We start from the raw sequence: 22,677 nt of genomic DNA, 5'->3' as shown, positions 1-22,677 counted from the left end.
TTTAGGAAGCACGTAAGAGCTATACTTATCCTAAAAGTACGTCTTTTGAACTATTAATTTACAATAGTTAATTAAAAGTGAATAAAAGCTAAAGTCTTAATCTCAAAATGAATTTTAATTTTCCTGGATCTTGGTGGGTGGGCTTCTCACTCACCTTCTGGGTGTAAGGTAAAAAGGTAAGATATTTAATGACTGTAAATATCACTCTGCTAGAAGAACTTTCTTGGCAAGAAATTGTGTATTTTACGTATAGCAAAATAAATTTGACAGGTCAGTTCAAGGAGTAATCTTCATTAAAATTTTAGGACCTTGCAGATGCCTAGAGTTAAAAGAAATTGCCCAATTTAAATACATGGCAGCACAGATCTATACTAATGGAAGATACCACATAAATACTTGATGAGGAAAGAGCAGACTATATGCTAATTTGTCAAAAATCATTTGTACTGGGTAACTTTCTAAACATTCTCAAACAATTCAAGAAAGCAAAATGCCATACAAAACACATGCCATCCCATGCGTAATTGACAATCAGATTGACAAATAACCCATAAGATACACATTAAGAGGGCAAGAGAGTCAGAGAGACAGCCAAAAAAAAAAAAAAAAAAAAAAAAATGCCAGCTAGTGAGAAGAGCAAAGGAAAACATAGCCATTCAGATGAAGTGCTAATATGAGCGGTGCCAAGATTTTCATGTGGACAGTCTAGTAACACTATAAGTACATATACACTAAGCATTTTAATAGCCAGGTTTCACTAAAAGCTAAAAACAGTAGGTGCTAGACAACAATGTTATTATGTTTCCCTTGAGCCAAGCATACATATAAAAGAAAAAATAATGTTATCCATTGGAACAAAACCAAAAAGAAAAAAAATCAATGAGCCTGATAGTCTAAGTAAATAATACTGTTCCTGGGGTAATTAGCATCCTAGAACATCTGTTATCTCATTAGGGAAAACAAAATATAATTTTGATTCCTGTTATTTTAAAAAATTTATATATAAATCTATAAATGACACCTTTATGTGTGAAGAAACATATAGCAATAATTGCAATTGCAAAGCGAAATGGAGCTTGGAGAGGCAAACATTTTATTGGACACTGCCGTTAGACATTAATTTGCTATTAATTAATGCAGACTCAGCAGCTAGACTGCACACTTCTTAACTGAAAATCAAATTCTAAATCACCATTGTATATATATATATATATATATATATGATATAAAAGGCTGAAAACACAATGAGTCTACAGGGATGTTTTTCTTTTATATTACCTTTAACAGTTATGTTTAAGCTACCTTAGGTTCTTGTTATTATATAAAATCCAATGAAATGGAGTTCTGAGGCCTTTCCCCAATAAAATAAAAAAAAAAAATGCCTACTGCCCCAAGCATCTCTCTCTATTCTTTTACCAATAAAAGAAAAGAAAGGTTGGGGCAACACATGTTCACAGTTCTCCAGTTACATGACACATAACTTAGGATGAGAAAAAGAAGGTCAGATTTTACTTACGGCAGAAGCTGCTAGTTGTCTATCAATACATATTTTTTCATTATTTTAAACAGTAATATAAGCCAAGTTTTTATATGGGTTTGAGGCTATATAGAGATGAGAGAACAAATGGTAAGAAAACAAAAATAGATGAATCATGAGGTGATAAAGTTCAGAAAAAGAGTAGAAGAAAAAAATGAATACACCAGATAAAAACAAATTAGAAAGAGTTAAATGATCTGTAAAATAATAAATATGGAAATCAAAGGAACAAACAAAATGTTAAAATATAAGTTCATGGAAACTTTTCATAAATAAAGGAAGAATTGGATCTATGGATACAAAAGATACACTCAGAACTATTTCACACATAGATGTATCCTAGTTACATTAGAGTATTTGTAAAGAAAAATATTTTGAATACCTAGGTAAAAAGATCAAATCATTTTTAAGAGGATAAAAATCAGTCTGACCTCAGTTTTCTCTATCACAATATTCAACATTAGATGATAGCAGAATGCATGGTGACAAAGACCTCAGGCATAAAATGTGACACAAAATTTTTTCACTCACCCAAACTGTTGTTCAATAGACACTTTTGTTTGAACAAGCAAAACCAAGGAATATTGCTATGATCTCAAGTTGAAAAAGTAAACTGAGTAATAATTTCGTAACAGGGGAAAGAATAGGAAATCTATAGCAAAATAATAAGTGAACATTGAATTTATTTAACTAAAACATATGTGGGGATTAAGGTTGTATAATTTTTTATAAATGTTATACATTCTGAAAATGCTAATAAAATAGACATTGAAATAAAGAGAAAAGGCTGGAAAGGTTTTAAAATGTGAAATTACTTTTTTCTTACAGCTAGTTGAAAAACTATAACATCCAAAGACTAATTGGAGAAGTTTCCATTTATTTAACAACATTGATATGTATATTAAGAAACATAACGTTATCAACTACATTGAGTGTGGAAAAAGAAAGGTAGTGAGATAAATATGTTAACATAATCATTGCCTCTTTTAAATAGTAAACAGATATTGTAAAACAGAGAATTAAGAATTATATATAAATTTATAGCTTAAAGATATCTACTCAAGTGAAACTTTTTTATCTTATCAGAAAAAGTACACACAAAATAAAAGAAACACAAGTGCAAAGAGCAAAACATTGAAAGAAACTATTCTACATAAACTTAAAGCATAACATAAAAGAACATGAAAGACTTCTCACATCAATCATATCAATATATTGTAAATGGGCTAAACTCAACTATTAAATATTTTTTAAACTAACAAATGAGAAAATAAAATGGAACTCAGTTATATGCTGAACTCACGATAGATATAGACTTAAACCTTCAAAAATCAACTACATGAAACCGAAATATATTTCAAAAGAGTAGAATCAGCATGGACAGTATTTTTGGATAACCATGTGATAAAACTAGAAATTTATAAGAAAATGAGTTAAAAAGAGCCAAGGAATAGGAAGTTAAAAATCAAACATATAAATTAACTTTCTCTTCAAAAATTCAGGTTTCTTTTTGTTTGTTTGTTTAATATACAAAAAGATTTATTTAGTCATCAATCAATAGCTTATTCCAACATAGAGTTATACAACCTTATCTGAATTTCTGGTCCCTCCCAATATAATTCAGCCTTATAACTGGATGAATCTTACCCCGTATACAAATCCCAGCATAAACAAACTGTCAGTGTTGAACATGCTACTCTATGCTCTCACAGCATTTTCAGATTCCCAATTTCTTTTTTAAAAAATTCATGTTTCAAGGATGAAATGAAAACTTAAAATTTTAGAAAATATAGAAAAATATTAGTATTAAAATCATTACCCAGCATAACTCATGGGAGATACTGAACAGAGACTAGAAGGATAATACAACCTTAAATAGCTACATTAAGCTCACTAAGTTAAAATTAACAAATACATATAAGCATTTTAAAAATAACACAAGTACCCAGGGAAAGCCAAATTGAGGAATTAATAAAAATATAAGATGGAATAAATAAATTTAGAAAAATGAAAAAATGAAACTATTAGAAATCACTATTAAAACAGCAGTAAAATAATAAAGCATTAGCTAAAGTCAAAATGAAAAGATTCACAAGAAATTACTTAGTTCTCTCTATAAAAATACATTTCTATACCTAAATTAAGTGATTAATACTCTAGATAATATAATTTATTAAATATCACCAGAAAAGATAGAAAATCTAAACCACTCAATTTATAAAAACATAAAGAATGTTTTCAGAATGCTACCCTAGACAGAGCACCTTCTGGTTATACAGGGAATTCTACTAAGCCTTCAAGGAACAGATGATTCCAATGTTCTTGAAATTATTCTGGAGCAGTTGTTTTCAAATTTTAGTGTAAATAAGAATCATCTAAAGAGCTTAAGATACAGACAAATGATCCCAACTCCAGAAATTATGATTCATAGGTCTGGGATGAGGCCATAAATTTGTATTTCAAACTAGTTTCTAGAGCAGTAGTTCTCAACAAGTGGCAATGTTGCCCATCAGGGGACATTTGTCAATGATTGGAGACATTTTTTATTGTAGCAACTGCATTCTGTGTGGGAGAGTGCTAATAGCATCTAATTTGCAGAGGCCAAAGATGTTGTTAAACATCCTACAATGCACACAACAGCCCCCCCACAACAAAGAATTATGTGACCCAAAGTGTTAATAGTGTTGAAGTTCTAAGTAATACTAATTCTGCTGGTGTATAGATTGTAATTTGTGTGGCACTGAGATGGTGTTGTCAAAAATTTTCTCTAAATATTTAGATAGCAAATATTTTGAACTTATGGGACACATTTAGTCCTTGTTCGACATTCTTCTTTTTTTTTCACAACTGTCTAAAAATACACAAACTGTTCTTAGCTTATGGCTTTACCAAAACAGAGCCTGTGGTAAATAATAGGAATACAAATAAGTTTTGTAATAAAAATACAAGAATACAAATTCTTCCACAACAAGATAAAAATACATCTATCTTAGTCTTAAAATTAATCATCAAAATTAATAACAAATTTTAGAAGGTAATTAACATCAGGAACCATAGAACAATGTTCACTATCACCCTTATTGGTTCACACTTTCTAGCAATGATAGCCAATACAATTCTACAAAAGAAATAATCTCAAGGTTGTCAAGCATAAGTGTAGCAGAAAACTAGCTAGATGACCATATCTATTTTTTACTTTTCTTGAGCACATATATAAACAAAATTTCCAATAGGCAGGGCCATATAACTGAGTTCCACAAGTAGAATGAGAGCAGAAGTGAGGTACACTAATTTGAAGTCTGTCTATTAAAAATATTCAAAGTTATCCTAGTTCCTTTTTCCCACACATGCCATATGGATACAGAGGATCGAGTGGAGAAGGCTGAGGCCGTAGAACAAGAATTGGCAAACTATGGCTCATGGGCCAGCCCACTGCCTATTGTTGTAAATTAGGTTTTATTGCACATAGATGTATTAGTCTGTTTTCACACTGCTGTAAAGACATACACAATACTGGGCAATTTACAAAACAAAGAGAATTAATTGGACTTAAAGTTCTACGTGGCTGGGGAAGTCTCACGGTAGAAGGCAAAGAGGAGCAGGTCACATCTTACATGGATGGTGGCAGGCAAAGAGAGAGTGAAAGCCAAGAGAAAGGGCTTTCTCCCCATAAAACCATCAGCTCTCATGAGACCTATTCACTACCATGAGAACAGTATGGGGGAAACTGCCACCATGATTCAACTATCTCCCACCAAGTCCTCCCACAACAATGGGAATTATGGGAGATACAACCCAAGACGGGATCGGGATGTGGATACAGCCAAACCATATCGATAGCTATGCTTATTCACTGGCATATTGTTTTTGATTGCTTTTGAATTACAATGGCTCGTAGTTGCAGTAAAGACTATGCTGGGCAAAGCTTAAAAATATTCAGTATCTAGTCCTATACAGAAAAAAGTTTGACAACCTCTGTCCCAAGATGATGAAAATAGGAGACAAAAGAAGCCTATGTCCCTGAATTTTTCCTTGAGAAGAGGCCTCTCATCCTATCATATTGCATTTAACTATACTGTAAAGTAAAACTTTTTTTTTGTAAGCCACTGAGATTTGGTGTATATTTCATCAGTTAGCTAGTACTAACTACATTAGAAAGGTAAAATTATGAGCAGATATGATTGATTACCATTAATATTCAAGGGGACCAATGGAAAACTTGTAAAAAATGAAAGGAGACTATATTAAGGCAGCTGAGTAAAAAAAAAAAATTATAAAAATTAATAGCATATATATATATGTTTATATATATAAACAACCAACAGCACTGAGTAGGTGTTGGCAAAAATTTCTCTAAAGAATTAGATAGCAAATACTTTGAACTTATGATTAAGAAAAAAAGACCCTTCCCCCATGGAATTGCAACAAAACTGACGAATACCCACCGTAAATTTAAAATAAAGTGAGGAAGATCTATTTGAAAAAAAAATTAAACCATTATTTCTAGATTCCAAAAGAGTCTGAGATATATCATTTCTTGATTGGAATACCTAAACTATGAAGATATTAATTTCTACTAAATTAATCTAGAATTTTAATTTATTTCCAATAAAATGTGTAATAGATTTTTTTCCACCTGGACAAGCTAATTCTAAATATTAATCAGAAATATCATCATGCAGCTATAACAAGGATCTATACCTCATGCTTTATACCAAGATAAATGCATGATGGATCAAAAGCAAAAGTGAAAAAAGAAAACAAACGTACTAAAAGAAACTAAGAGCAAGGTGTTTTAATTATCTCAGAGTATGGAAGACCTTCCAAAGTATGATGCAGAACCCAGACAATTTCAACTCTATAAACTGAACCATACACATCTTTTTCTCTTTCTCTCTCTCTCTATATGTGTGTGTGTATGTGTGTGTGTATACACTTGTATGTGTGTGTATATATATGCGTGTGTATGGCAGCGAATAGTATAAGCACTGTTAAAGAACAACTGGGGAAAATATTAGCAGTATGTGTCACAGACAAAGACTAACTATTTAATATATCAAAAGCTCCTATAAATCAAAAAGTATGGGCTAACATTCTTTAGAAAAGGAAACCCAGCATAGAAACATAGAAAAAGACACTTTAATTCTGTCTATAATAGAAAAAGCAAATAAAATATTTTAAATTATTCTTGCACCAGATTACCAAAAATCAAAAAGTTAGATACTGTACAATGTTAGATGGGGTATTAAGAAAAGATGCTCTTATGATTGGCACCCATGAACTTAGCTTTCTGATTGGCTCCTGTGGACACAGTCTCTAGGCATCCCTCTGCAGACCTAGGCTCCATGCCAGCCCATTTGAAGACTCCAGCTGCAAGCCCGTCATAGACCCCAACAGTTGGCCTGCTCAGTATCTCTGGATGAGCTGACTAGTAAAGGTTTATCCTGCTAAAGCCAATCTGTAAAGACTACAGGAGGTACTACTTCTTCAAATGTGCACACACCAATGAATAGCCACAAGGATCATGAATAATCATAGAAATGTGACAGCATCAAAAGAACAAAATGAAGCAACAGTCACCAACCCTAAAGAAATGGAAATCTAGAAGTTGTCTGATAAAGAATTCAAAAAATAGTCTTAAAGAACCTCAGTGAGCTACAGGAGAAAAAATAGACAACTAAATGATACCAGGAAAACAACATATGAACAAAATGAGAACATCAACAAAGAACAGAAATCACAAAGAAGGACCAAACAGATATTCTATGGCTGAAAACTCTAATATCTGAACTGAATAATTCTATAGAAATATTCAACAGCAGACTCAGTCAAGAAGAATAAATAACTAGCAAGCTCAAGAACAGGCCATTTAAAATTACTCAGTCAGCAGAAAAAGAAAGAAAGAAAGAAGAGAAAAGAATAAAAAAGAGAGAAGAAAGCCTATGAGACTTCCGAATCACTATCAGTGGAACCAAAGTATACATTATGGGAATCAAAGAAGGATCAGAGGAAGAAAAAGGGTGAGAAAGCTCATTTGAATAAATAGATAGAAAACTCCAAATTTGTCAAGGTAGATTAACATTCAGATACATGAAGTACAAACAACACCTAATAGATTAAATATAAAGAGATATTCACTGAGACACACTATAATCAAATTCTTAAAAGTCAAAGACAAAGATAGAATTTGGAAAGCAGCAAGAAAGAAGTAACTCATCACATTCAAGGAAACTTGATCAGATGATTTCTCAGCAGAACCATTGCAGGCTAAGAAAGAATAGGATGATATGGTCAAACTGCTCAAAGAAAAAAAACTGCTGACCAAGAATAAGATACCTGTCAAGGCTGTCCATCAGAAACAAAGGAGAGACATAATTTCCCACACAAATAAAAACTATGGAAGTTAATTTTTACTAGACCAGTCTCACAAGAAATGCTAAAGGAAGTTCTTCAAGTTGAAACAAAATGATGCTAACAATGTGAAAACATATGTAAGTATAAAACTCACTATGAATTTATGAATACAGTTAAATTCAGAACTCTATTATTATAAAGATGGTATGAAAATAACTTGATTTTAGTGTAAATGTTGAAAGTCAAAAGTATTAAGTATAGCTACCTAATTTGTTAATGGATACACAATATATTAAAGATATAAACTGTGATACCAATAACATTCTACATGAGGGGAGGAGAAATTAAAGTATAAAGATTTTTGTATGTGGTTGAAGTTCCCTTGTTATAAGCTAACAATAGACTGTTATAATTATAAGAGGTTCTTTGTAAGCCTTGTGGTAACCACAAAGAAAAAACCTGCAGTGTATCACAAAAGATAAAGACAACGGAATCAAAACGTACCACTACAAAAAGAATCATCACATCACAAAGGAAGTCAGCAAGAAAGAAAGGAACAAAGGAGTTATAAAGTGGAAAAACTTTAAAATTACCTATTAATAATAAATTCAAATATAAATGAATTAAATTCTCCATTCAAAATACACAGAATAACTGAACGGAAAAATAACAACATCCAAGCATACTCTGCCTATAAGAAACTCACTTTTATTTTAAAGACATATATAGATTAAAATTAAAGACGGAAAAGATATTTCATGCAGATGTATTAAAAGAGAGCAGAAGTGTCTATACTTACATTAGATAAGAGAGAATGTAACTCAAAAACTGTCAGAGAGACAAGGAAGACAATAATTTATAATTATTACATAATAATTGTAAATATATGTAAAGCCAACATCAGAGCACCTAAATAAATAAAGCAAATGGTAAGAGAACTGAAGAGATAAATAGACAGCCATTCAATAATCACAGAGGATTTCAGTACCCCACTATCAATAACGGGCAGATTATACAGACTGAAAATCAGTAAGGAAACAGTGGATGTGAAAAACACTACAGATAAAATGAACCTATCAGATAGATATAGAATATTTCATCCAACAGTAGCTGTATTCTTTCCATCCAATACCAACACATTTTTTTTTCAAGCATGCATGGAACATTATCCATAATAGAATACATTAGCCCACAAATTGAGACAACAAATTTAAGAAGACTGAAATCATATCAAGTATGTTTTCCAACTGCGATAATATGAAATTAGAAACCAATAACAGGAGGAATTTCAGAAAATTCAGATACAGAAAAACTAAACAACATGCTCCTGAAAAATCAATAGTCAAAGAAGAAATTAAAATGGAAATTTAAAAATATCTTAAGACAAAAAAGGAGAAACAACAAACCAAAATTTACGGGATACAGCAAAAAAAGTTCTAAGCAAGGAGCAATAACCACCTACAAATGAAACTGGACTCCTATATCTAACAATATACAAAAATTAACTCAAGATTGATTAATGACTAAAATATAAGACCTTAAATTATAAAAATCCTTAAAGAAAACCTAGGAAAAACTCTTTTGGACATTGGCCTAGGCAAAGAATTTATGACTAAGTCCTGAAAAGCAAATGCAACAAAAATGAAAATTGACAATTAGAACCTAATTCAACTAAAGAGCTCCTGCACAGCAGAATAAACTGTCAACAGAGTAGAAAGATAACCTACAGAATGGGAGAAAATATTTGCAAACTACACATCTGATAAAGGACTAATATCCATAATCTATAAGAAACTTAAATAAATCAACAAGAAAAATATAACTCCATTAAAAAGTAGGCAAAAGACGTGGACATTTCTCAAAAGAAAACAGACAAGTGACCAAGAAACATATGAAAAACATATGAAAAATGCTCAGTGTTATTAATCATCAGAGAAATGTTAATTAAAACTACAATGAGATACCATCTCCCATCAGTCAAAATGGCTGTTATTAAAAAGAAATAAATGAAATAGAGATAAGAAAAAAGTAGAAAAGATCAATGAAAAATCAGCAAAATTGACAAATCTTCAGCTAGAAAGATTTGATTGAGAAAAAAGGGCAAACACTCAAAGGTATAAATAAAAGAAAATACATTACAACTGAAACCACAGAACTACAAAGGATCATAAAAGACAACTATGAACAATTATACATAAAAAAAATGGATAACCTAGAAGAAATGGATGAATTGCCAGAAACGTAGAACCTACCAAGACTGAATCATGAAGAAACAGAAAATCTGAACAGATCATTAATGAGTAAAGAGACTGAATCAGTAAAAGAGTCTTCCATTAAAGAAAATCCCAGGACCTGATGGCTTCACTGCAAAATTCTATCAAACGTTTAAAGACAAACTAATACCAATCCTGAAACTCTTTCAAAAAAATTGAAGAGGAGACAGTACTTCCAAAATCATATTATGAGGCCATATTTATCCTGATAACAAAGCCAGAAAAGGATACACGTAAAGAATAAAAATCCAATATTCCTGATGAACATAGATGCAAAAATTCAAAACAAAGTACTATTAAGTGAAGTTCAATAGTACATTAAAAAGATCATACATCAGGTCAAGTGGAATTTCTACCTGGCATGCAAGGATGGTCTGAAATATGCAAAACAATAAATGTAATACACACATTAACAAAATGAAGTATTAAAATTATATGATCACTTCAATAGATGCAGAGAAGACATTTGAAAAAAATTAAGATCACTTCATGATAATAAAAACTCTCAACAAATTAGGTATTGCAATTAATAAATGAATTTAGTAAGTTGCAGGATACAAAATCAACCTACAAAAATCAATAGTGTTTCTATACACTAACGATAAATTACCACAAAAAAGAAATCAAGGAAGCAATCCCATTTACAATTGCATAAAAAATACTTAGGAATAAATTTAATCAAGGAGGTGAAATATCTGTATCCTGAAAACTATAAAACATTGATGAAATAAGTTGAAGATGACACGAATAAATGGAAAGATATTCTGTGTGGATTGGCAGAATTAAATGTCCTTACTACCAAAGCAATCCACAGAGCCAAAGCAATTCCTATCAAAATTTCAACGACTATGTTTTTACAGAAATAGAAAAAAAAATCCTAAAATTTATAAGGAATAATGAAAGACCCCAAATAGCCAAAGCAATCTTGAGCAAAAAGAACGAAGCTAGAGGTAGCATACTACCTAATCACAAAATAAACTACAAATATAGAGCAATCAAAACAGCATGGTATCAGCATAAAAACAGACATATAGACCAATGGAACAAAATAGGGAGCCCAGAAATAAATGGATGCATTTATAGTCAATTGGTATTTGACAAAGATGCCAAGCATACACAATGGGAAAAGGACAGTCTCTTAAATAAATGTTTTTTGGAAAAGCAGATATCTGAAAGCAGAGGAATTTAATCATACTCGCATCTTACACTATATACAAAAATTAACTCAAAATGATTAAAGGCTTAAATGGAAGACCTGAAACTGTAAAACTACTAGAAGAAAACATAGGGGAAAAGCTCCATGACATTGATTTGACAAAAACTTTTTAGATATGATCCCAAAAGCACAGGCAATGGAAGCTAAAATAGACAAATGTGATTACATCAAATCAAAAAGCTTCTGCACTGCAAAGGAAACAATCAACAAGACAATCTACAGAATGGGAGAAAATATTTGCAAACTATATAACTGATAAGGTGTTAATATCAAAAACATATAAAAATTCAAACAACTCACAGAAAGAAAACAAATTACTCCATTAAAAGTGGGTAAAAACTCAAATAGACATTTCACATAGGAAGACAAACAAAATTGCCAACAAATATATGAAAGGTGCTCAACATCACTGATTATCAGGGAAATGCAAATTAAAGCCACAATGAGATATCATCTCACCCCGGTTAGAATGGCTTTTATCAAAAAGACGGAAAATTACTAGTGTTGGTGAGGATGTGAAGAAAAAGGAACACTTACACACTGTTGGTGAAAATGTAAATTACAGCCATTATGGGAAACAGTATGGTGGTTCCTCAAAAAACTAAAAATTAGAACTACTGTATGATCCAGCAACTCACTTTGGGGTACATATCCAATGGAAATGAAATGAGTAATCTCGAATAAATATCTGCACTCTCATGTTCACTGCAGCATTATTCACAATAGCCAGGATATGGAATCAACTTGTGACCATCAACAGATGAATGAATAAAGAAAATGTAGTAAATATATACAATGCAATATTACTCAGCCTTTAAAAAGAGAGAAATAATGTAATTTGCCACAACATGAATGAACCTGACCCTAAGTGAAATACTCTAGGAACAGTAACACAATACTACATGATCTCATCTATATGTGAAAAATCCAAAGACGTTGAAGTCACAGAAGTAGAGAATAGAAGGGTGATTGCCAGGGGCTGGGTGACACAGGAAATGGGGAGATGTTGGTCAATGGGTACAAAGTTTCACTAAGGCAGGATGAATAAGTCCCGGAGATTTAACGTACAGCATGGATACTATAGTAAATAATAATGTATTACACATTTGAAATTTGCAGAGAGGAGATCTTAAATGTTCTCACCACATATACACACACAAAGTCTATGTGAGGTGATGGATGTAGTGGTAGTCATTTCACAGTGTATACAGATATCAAAAGATCACATTGTACACCTTAAGTATAATATATACAATTTTTATTTGTCAACTATACATCAATAAAACTGGAAGCAAAAAAAGATACTCTTATACATTGCCAGTGGCAGTGTAAATTGATAAAATTTCCATAGGAAACAATTTACAAATATCTACCATAATTAAAATTTATTTTCCACTCTCAGGAATTTATCTCACTGATATGTTATATATGTACAACATTTTGCATAAATATCATTTGTAGTAGCAGAATATTGGAAATCTAAATGCCCATCAATAGGGGCTAATCAAAGAGTAACAGAAGATTGGAAATCTAAATGCCCATGAATAGAGGCTAATTAAATTGGTATATAACTGCATGTCGCCATCAATAACTATATACAAATTCAAAAACATTTTTTACTGGAAATAAAAACAAACTGAAGAATGAAATATATAGTGTGTAGCTTCTTTATAACAAAGAGAAACAATATATGTGCATGATTGTGTGTGCATTGAACATCTCTGGAAGGATACAAAAGTAAGTAGTAACAGGTATTTTTGCTGGGAGGGCAACTGATGGCTGACTAACAGGAGTAGGAAGGACATATTTCAATGTACACTCTTTTGAACATTATAATTCCACCTAAAAATGTTAAGTATATCAATATATCTGTATATAATATAGATATAATATATAGGTATTTAAATATAAATATATAGATATATTCAACATATCTGCAATCCATATACATATTTATGAATCATAGATATATTTAACATTTAAATATTTTTTTACCACAAAGCTATACAAGTATGTATATTTAATATATCTATATTAAATATATAGATACAAAACTGTTATGCTTTCCTACTACTCTTTGGTTATGTAAGTAAATGCAAAGGTTTATTTCTTATAATCTGAGATTTAGAGAAAAAACTGTTTCTAAAAGGAAGCCGCTGGACATGGTGGCTCACATCTGTACTCCCAGGACTTTGGGAGGCCAAGGTGGGCAGATCACTCAAGGTCAGGAGTTCAAGACCAGCCTGGCCAACATGGTGAAACCCCATTTCTACTAAAAATACAAAAATTAGTCAAGCGTGGTGGTGCACCCTTGTAATCCCAGCTACTCAGGAGGCTGACGCACAAGAATCGTTTGAACCTGGGAGGCAGAGGTTCCAGTCAGCTGAGATCGTGCCACTGCACTGCAGCCTGAGTGACAGAGTGAGACTCCATCTCAAAAAAAATAAAAATAAATAAAATAAAGCAAAAATACAAATAGGCGAAGGAGAGAGACTTTGTAAAACTAGGAATAACAAATAAAAATATACATACACATAAATACAAATAATACCTTGTGTAACCTCTATTTTTCTAGACCTTATAGTTTATACAAAATGAAGGCAAACAAGATAATATTAGAATATTGGAAGGCTTTAAATACTAGAAGTGTCTAAAATATTATAAATAGGAGAGTCGTAAGATCATCATAAATTATTAAAATTAATGTTTTCCTTCAAATGTCAGACACTGAAAAAAAATAATTTTAGTAAAGCTATAATTGACAAATTCTTTGTAGACTTAACTGCCTGTCAGTCATTCTCATCACAATATTAACTACTTGGAAATTCCAGGAAAGCTATTGCTCAGATAACTTCAAATCTTTTATTTCAAATATGCCTCTCAGCTGCTGGATTAATATAGTTTTATGCCTTTGGTTTTCAGGCTGGAAATGAAATGAAGAAACCAATGATGTGGAAAAGGCATAAAGGTTTCTCTTCCCATAAAGGTAGCAGCTTGTGCTTATTAAAACTCTAAGGTCTCCAGTGTCTGATCTGCTTTGAGGCATATAATTAAAATATGCCCTCTTCCAGCATCAGAGAAATGTAAATACACAAACAAGCCGGCCTTTGTTCAAAACCAGCCAAAGATGCTGTCTTGGAATAGACTCAATACTAATTATTTTTTCAGCATAAATAATATAAACAATACCCTAGTGACCACAGGCTTTTGCAGTTTACACCCACTTCCCCCATGTTTACATGAGTTAAAAATGTTTGTTGATTGAAAACTAGGTTTCTTAAACTAAGATTTTCACTTATCCCTTGTGGGAAGGATTCAGAAATCATACTACAATCTGTATAACCACCGGTCTGCTGTCTGTGAGCTTATATTTGCTTAATAATTTCCTGATTACAACATAATTAATGATATAACATAGGGTTATATATTCTCAATTAATATTTTTCTTACCATAAACAACATCCAGTAATTTTAAAGATATATGAGCTACTATACATGTCTCAAGTCAACTGAGAATTGTGGAAAACATTCTGGCACACAGGACATATAAACCAGGTGAGCAGCAACCCTTACAAAATGGTAGCCTGGTGAGACTTATTTATTTCTGCACAGGTAAGCTTAATATTAAATTAAATTCATTATAGCTGAATATCAGTGAATTCTCTCAATGACTTTAATCACTGATAAAATTAATTTTATCTTTTGTTGTTTTAGGAAGGGTTTAAACTAAGACATGACTTACAGATAAAGAATATAGCAAAGTAAAATAAATACAATATATATAATAAATCTTAGGTGAAAGAAAAGTAGGGTAGAAAAACAAAAAGGAAGATGGAAGGAAGTTAGTATACAAATTGCATGCACAAAATCTTCTGTGTTCAACTCAAATCAAGAAATAAATGTTTGGAAAATTTATTGTATTTATACAGCAAATATACACCTGATGTAAAGGAAAAACACATCCTTTTAAAATGAAATTGAAGAGAAATTTCTTCTGTGGGTCATCTTGAGAAAAACTGTAATGTCACAGACATTATATTTATATTAAATACAGTGACAAGGCACATGAAACCAAGTCAAATTACATTTCAATAAAAACAACGTAATGATGAGGAAGGAGGACAATTTATGAATAAATATTCATGTGACTCTGATGGCCTAGTTTAATCACAGGATCTATGAGCAATTTTAATAATGTCAGGGTTACATAGGATGATTAATATCCTGATACATGATATTATCAAAGGGAATTAATGTGATATTTAAGTATTTTTAAGGCATTGAAAATTCACCCCGGGCCATTATATAAATCATTTATTAATTCCAACTGATTACTAATTAAGATGGCTAAAATCATTAGGCTGGGTTCACCAGACCCATTTAGATCCAACCTAATCAACGATAGGAAATATGATCAATAATTAAAATATTTTTTCAATAGCTTTCTTTCAGACTCTAAATTCTAACAACAAATATTCATAAAAAATTTTAAGAGTCCACAAATGTAGAGCTTAAAGCAGCTATTATAATAAGTGGGAAATTATGTTCTTTTCTGTATGGGAGGTACACGTGAATACCCAAGACAATTCCTCTAGATGCAATCTCTGACTTCTTTCCCTACTAAGCACTAAATATATATAAATATTTATTACAATTTAATTCTCACAATAAGTTCAAGAAGTAGGTATCATTTCCCCTATTGTACAAATAAAGAAACTGAGCCCAGAGAAATTACACAGATGCCCAATGTCATACAACTAGTAAATGATAGAGATGAGATGCCATCTCCATAGTTTCTATCACTCTATTTCAGTGGAATAAAGAAGACATTTCGGGGCATAAGATTAATTTCTATTTTCTTCTTGGAGACTATTTTATGAACAGTGATGACAGAGTTCTTCATGTACTAATTTGTGTCAATTTGATCATTATTTTTTGCCCATAAAGTTTTCTAAAGAAAAGGATTGCATGCTTAAAAGCACAATAAAAAGAAAATGAAAATTCAGACTTCTTATTCTAAGCTTGGCTCATTTGTCTTTTCTGTCTTCATTCCCTTTTGCTCCAAATGGGTATCTCCTCAATTTCTCACAAGAAAAACACTGAGGATAACTAGTTCTGAGAACTGGTACTGAGACTTGAGGTACTACTATGCCAAAAACCTAATATATGTATCACTGGCTTTGGGATCAGGTGGTGACCATGAAGCTCCTTTCTAGGAGGCTAGAAAAATGAATATCCATTTAATGTATTAGCAATACGTATGGTTAAAAAAAATGCTGCCTGTGATAATCTGGAGATAGAAAATACACTTAATAAACTTCTAAACTCAGGCAAGCAAGTTTCTGGCTAGTATATTAAAAATATGAGTAGGTTTCTGCTAGGTGTTTGGTAAGATTCCCCAAGAAATGGACAAACCCAGCAAAGAACTGACTTGGTCTGCAAACAGAATTTAGAGGACATATGGCGATCCCAGAAATGTTGGGCTTTGCTGTGCAGGAAAATAAAATTGTTTCTCATTCTTAGCATTGCCAGTCAGCAAAACATCAAATTAATGGATAACCTGCAGGCAAAAATCAAAGCATATATATGATGTACATATGTATATATATAATAATGTCTGACACCTAGGAGGCATTTAATAAATTTAAGACTTTCCTTTATAACAGGGCAGGTTTCATGCAATGGAATATTACATAGCAGTTAAAATGAATGAACTACATCCTAAATTAATCAACATGGATAAAATTCAAAAATATAATGCTGAATGATGAAAGCAAACTACAAAAGAAGTCATAAACTGTGATATCTATTAAACTTTTAAAGCATAAGCTTAGTGTTGAGTTGTTTATGGATATACATATATGCAAATCTGTGCAAAGTTATACATTTGCACATACCAACTTCAGAATAGTAAACTGTAACTTAAAAAGGAAGGGAGACTGAGAGCGGTGGCTCACACATGTAATCCCAGCACTTTGGGAGGTTGAGGTGGGCAGATTGCCTGAGCCCCAGAGTTCAAGACCAGCCTGGGCAACATGGCAAAACCCTGCTTCTACAAAAAATACAAAAATTAGCTGGGCATGGTAGTGCATCTGTGGTCCCAGCTGCTCGGGAAGCTGAGATGGGCCAATTGCTTGAGTCCAGGAGGTTGTGGCTGCAGTGAGTCATGATTCTACCACTGCACCAGCAGCCTGGGCAACAACACAGTGAGATTGCCAAAAACAACAACAACAACAACAACAACAAAAGGAATGGAAACAATAGGGCTTAGGGCTTTAGCTATTATCTGTGTATCTGTAACATTTTATTTCTTTATAAAAATATTGTATGAAAAATATGGCAAAATGTTAATTCATTAAATGTGAGTGGTGGGTATATGGGTATCCTCTATCTTCTAAATTGGTTTATTCTTCTGAGTTTTTGAAACATTTCATAATAAAAACTAAAAATAATTTTAAATGGAAACAAAAAGCATTCCTTTTAGTATACAGCTTTAGACTGGTTATTCATGGGTGAAGAATAAGATGATATTTAAATATGAAATTATGCATTTTGCTACTTGGATGCTTTTGCTATACACTGGTCTTAAGTGTGTGTGTGTGTAATGTAATGAAAGAGAACCCAATTTATCCACATATTTTCCTGACTAACCACCAAAGAAGAAATATTACCCTAATAATTTGCACCAGTTATTTTTAAAGGATTCCTTCCTTGCCAGTGTATGCAATCAGTTACAACATACCCACCGGTACTATACAGAACCTGGAGAAAAGCACAGGTCAAGTAGGGGGTTATAATTAAATATCTGAATGAAGAAAGAAACAATGTGTTTGCCACAGAAAGACAGGTTAGAGTTTAAAAACAAGCAAGATGTACTCAGATTTTTCTTGCCTAATTCATCAAGTTTCAACAAGTAAGCAGTACATATTTTCATCAGACGTTTGCCATAGATTCAAAGGATCATCTTAATTTCCAGTCTTTCTCCATGTTTTCTAACAAAGGCTTATGTACCTGAATCATTTGCCTCATGAAAGGAAGGGATCAGGATCATGGATGGAGGGGAAGTGGTGGGGACAGGGACTACTGTCAGACAGTGCAGCTAAAGAGTTAGTGATTTTTGTAGCGTTGACTAATAAATCCAAACTTTTCCATAAGCTGAAATTTTTTTAAAAACAGAAAGTGCTAAACACAATTTCTAAAGCCCTAAAAAATTCAGACACTTTTTTAAAGCTGTCATTTTTCTTAAGTGGATAATTGTCATGGGATCCAGTGGAGATACATGATTTAATATTATGCAGTGCCTGTCACTGATCCAACACTATGACAAAGGTGTTCCATGCATATTAGTTTATCCACACAATAACTTCAGGTTGGTCTATTTATTTGGAAGTTTATTGTTCAACTCCCAACATTTACAAGGTCACATTCGGAAGCAAAGGCTTTTTTTATAATATAAAATATTCACTCATCCACTAAACTATAACATTAGATCCCCTTCCAAGATGCTTCCCAGTTTCACATGTAGCAGTAGCACATACTTGCAATTATAACTTCTTTCATATCAGATGAAATAGTTATTTGTATAACTCTATATTTTTAAGATAAAAATCCTAATTAAACTTATTTTTTATTATTTACCATGAAATCAGGTTCTCTTTCAAAATGGATTCATGTTTTTCTATTTCCAATTTTCTTTAACAATAAACATCCTCTCTTCTATTACGCTCATGATTTTTAGATGAACAAATGGATACCAAAAGGCAGTTTTTCTTTATTTCTTTCATGTCTGTAGAAAACCACAGCAAGAGCCTGGACAAATCCAGGTCTAACTTACTTCAAGATTCATGCTTTTAACCATAATGCAGCCTAACTCTTCCAGCAAAAATGTAAGAGCCACCAAAATTGAGACACTACTGTAGGAGGCCTGTAAAGACAATGAAGAGGCAGTAAAAGGCTCTTGGAGAACACGAATGGAAACTTTTTGAGTTACTAGCAAACACAAGACCTTTGAAACTAGGAACACTTGTTCACCATGATGCAAAAATCACCACAAGTCAGAAATAAGTATGACACTTTTTCCCCACGAGGCTAGAAACCACCTTGAGATAATTTCTGATATATTTTCAACTCAGCTTCACTCATTTCAGACCCTTTGCATTTTGTCTATTTCTGTTGGTGATTCTGAATCAAATCCATTAAAATGTATTCATCTGGCTCAATAAGGGTGCTTTCTAAGGAATACGTGCTTCATACCACGGATTTCTACATTACCTCTTCATTTCAACATACTAATGCCAAACGCTCCGCTAGACCTGAGCAATAAGAAGTTGGCTCAGACTTAGTCTACACCCTCAGGGACCTCACACAAATAAACAAGTTCATTAAATTGTCTAAGCCCAATCATCACATAATCTAGAAATATCAGTTGGACAATAGTTAAAAATAGGGTAAGCTAATGAGGTGCAGTTTAATAGCATTTAAACTGGAAGTGCCATAATGCTAAGCAGTAAGGATCTCTTTTTCAGGTCTTCAAAGTATTTCATTGTATATTTCAAAGTAACTATGAGAGAGAATTTTGAACATTTTTACAACAAAGAAATGATAAATGCTTGACATGATGGATATGCAAGCTACCCTGCTGATTTGATCATTATACAATGTACATATCCATTAAAACATCACACTGTGTCCCATTAATATGTGCAATTATGGTGTGTCAATTAAAAATGATCTAAAACTATAAAAAAAATCTAACTTAGTCATGAAGGGAATGCATGGAGTTGTCTTCCCAATTGTGATAATGGGAACAGCAGAGAAGGCACAAAAAACAAAGAAGCCCTTGTGTTAGAAAAGAACTGAAGTCATTCCAGATTAATTAATAAAAATGTTGTATGTATTATGTAAAACATATTAAAGGAAAATAAAATTGTCTTAAAAATCAGTAAATACTCAACTGATAGTGAAACTGAAACATTTTCAAAAGAAGTGATTAAAAACTCACTTCTGAAACAAAGTAACACTCCTATCCAAGAATATTCTGGGGGCACACAAAGGAGGATCAATTGGATGAGGACAGTGTAATGGAGGCATACATTCCAGAATAAAACAGAAACAGCACTATTGCTCCTCCTGGCTAATGAAGTTCACTAATTTCTCAATGAAGACAAAACTCAGTTGATGGCAATACCCAATATATTCTACTTCTATTGTTCAGTTTACGTTTAGCAAAATAGAGAATTGTATAGGGGTCCCATTTCAGAGTATATTTATTCAATCCTAATTAGATAATAGCAAATTTATCCTAACACTTACTAGATGCTAAGCATTTTAGAAACATAATGTATTGAATCATCACAACCATCCTTTGCTAGAGGTAATATTCTTACTCTTGTTTTACAGATGAGGAATCAGAGTCACAAAAAGGTTAAGAAGTTGCAGGTCATACAGGGAGTAGGTAGAGGGCCGAGATTCAAACCTAAGCAGCCTGTGCCATCTCTCTAACTAAAGAAAGTCCTCAGGTTTAATTTTTATTTTAAATTCAAATTCGGTTTTAAATTCATATTTAAAAACATTGAGTACTGGCTGGGGGCGGTGGCTTATGCCTGTAATCCCAACACTTTGGGAGGCTGAGGCGGGCAGATTGCCTGAGGTCAGGAGTTAAAGACCAGTCTGACCAGTTGAAAGGCTGTCTCTACTAAAAATACAAAAAAAATTAGCTGGGCATGGTGGTGTGTGCCTGTAATCCCTGCTACTCGGGAGTCTGAGGCAGGGGAATTGCTTGAACCAGGGAGGCAGAGAAGTGGAGGTTGCAGTAAGCAGAGATCCTGCCACTGTACTCCAGACTGGTGACAGAGTGAGTCTCCATCTCAAAAAAACAAAACAAAACAAAACAAAAAAACAACCAAACAAACAAAAAAAAAAACATTGAGTACTATCAACCAGGTACTATATGAAGCAAAGGGCCACAGAAATGAACACTATTGTTCATTTGTTTATATGTAAGTAATAAATACAATAAAGTCTCACAGAGACTAGGCTATATTTATAATGTCAGTGGACCACAAGGAAGTAGTGGTCAGCATGGAAACTGTTTGGCTGGTTGCCCTAATGGTTAACATTCAACTTGTTGATTATAAATCATGCTGCTATGAAGACACATGCACATGTATATTTATTGCAGCACTGTTCACAGTAGCAAAGACTTGGAACCAACCCAAATGTCCATCAATGATAGACTGGATTAAGAAATGTGGCACATATACACCATGGAATACCATGCAGCCATAAAAAAGGATGAGTTCATGTCCTTGTAGGGACATGGTTGAAGCTGGACACCATCATTCTGAGCAAACTATGGCAAAGACAGAAAACCAAACACTGCATGTTCTCACTCATAGGTAGGAATTAACAATGAGAACACTTGGACACAGGGTGGGGAACATTACACACCAGGGCCTGTCATGGGGTGGGAGGAGAGAGGTGGGATAGCATTAGGAGAAATACCTGACGTAAATGACGAGTTAATGGGTGCATCATACCAACATGGCACATGTATACATATGTAACAAACCTGCACATTGTACACATGTATCCTAGAACTTAAAGTATAATAAAAAATTTTAAAAAAATTAAAAAATTCAACTTGTTGTCTTTATTGACAAAAACAGAGATGCATTAGGTAATTAGATCCTTAAAAAATTCCATATTAGTATACCTTATTTATGTCTGAAAGTCTTATATATTACAACAGTCCCTTGTCTCCCTGTTTTATTCTTTTCCTCTTTTCTCTCCTTTCTTCCTTCCTTTTTCAATTCAATGCATATTTTTGAGCATGCACTTGAACAAGCCACTTTCTGCTCATTCATTATAAACAACATATTAGAATTTATGTTAAAGACAAAGAAGGGTCTTAAATAGAAGAAATCTTTAAAGAGTTTAGAAATTTTCATTTCCTCCTTAGCTTTCCCCTACCTCTGGCACATTTTGTGGCTTCTATTTTATAACTGCAGACCCACAGACAGTAAGAGGCACACCTGTATAAACACCAAGGCCCAGAGATTTTGGTTGGTCTGCGGCCAGCACCAAGCATCATGCACTTTCATATTCTGTCTCACTTGAGCCCTATCAACACCTGAGGGAAAGCCCAAGACCGAGGGGCTAAACCCTGAGAAACTTGGCACAGCATAGCTATGGCTCTAACACCTGGGCTAAATGAGGAAGTATCGAAAATAATGCTTGACAGTTTTCAGAAACATTTCCTTCCTTATGATTTAAAATTCACCCCAGGGTAGCTGTGA

General features: G+C 32.8%; 1 protein-coding gene across 5 annotated transcripts in view; it reads right to left on the bottom strand.

Moving 5' to 3' along the window:
• ARHGAP24 (Rho GTPase activating protein 24) overlaps positions 1–22,677 on the bottom strand; it is a 528,054-nt gene that overhangs the window by 373,699 nt on the left and 131,678 nt on the right. The window lies entirely within an intron of this gene.

This window comes from Macaca mulatta, chromosome 5, assembly GCF_049350105.2.
Source record: "Macaca mulatta isolate MMU2019108-1 chromosome 5, T2T-MMU8v2.0, whole genome shotgun sequence".
Classification (NCBI taxonomy): Eukaryota; Metazoa; Chordata; class Mammalia; order Primates; family Cercopithecidae; genus Macaca; species Macaca mulatta.
This window is presented reverse-complemented; position numbering and strand designations above follow the sequence as displayed.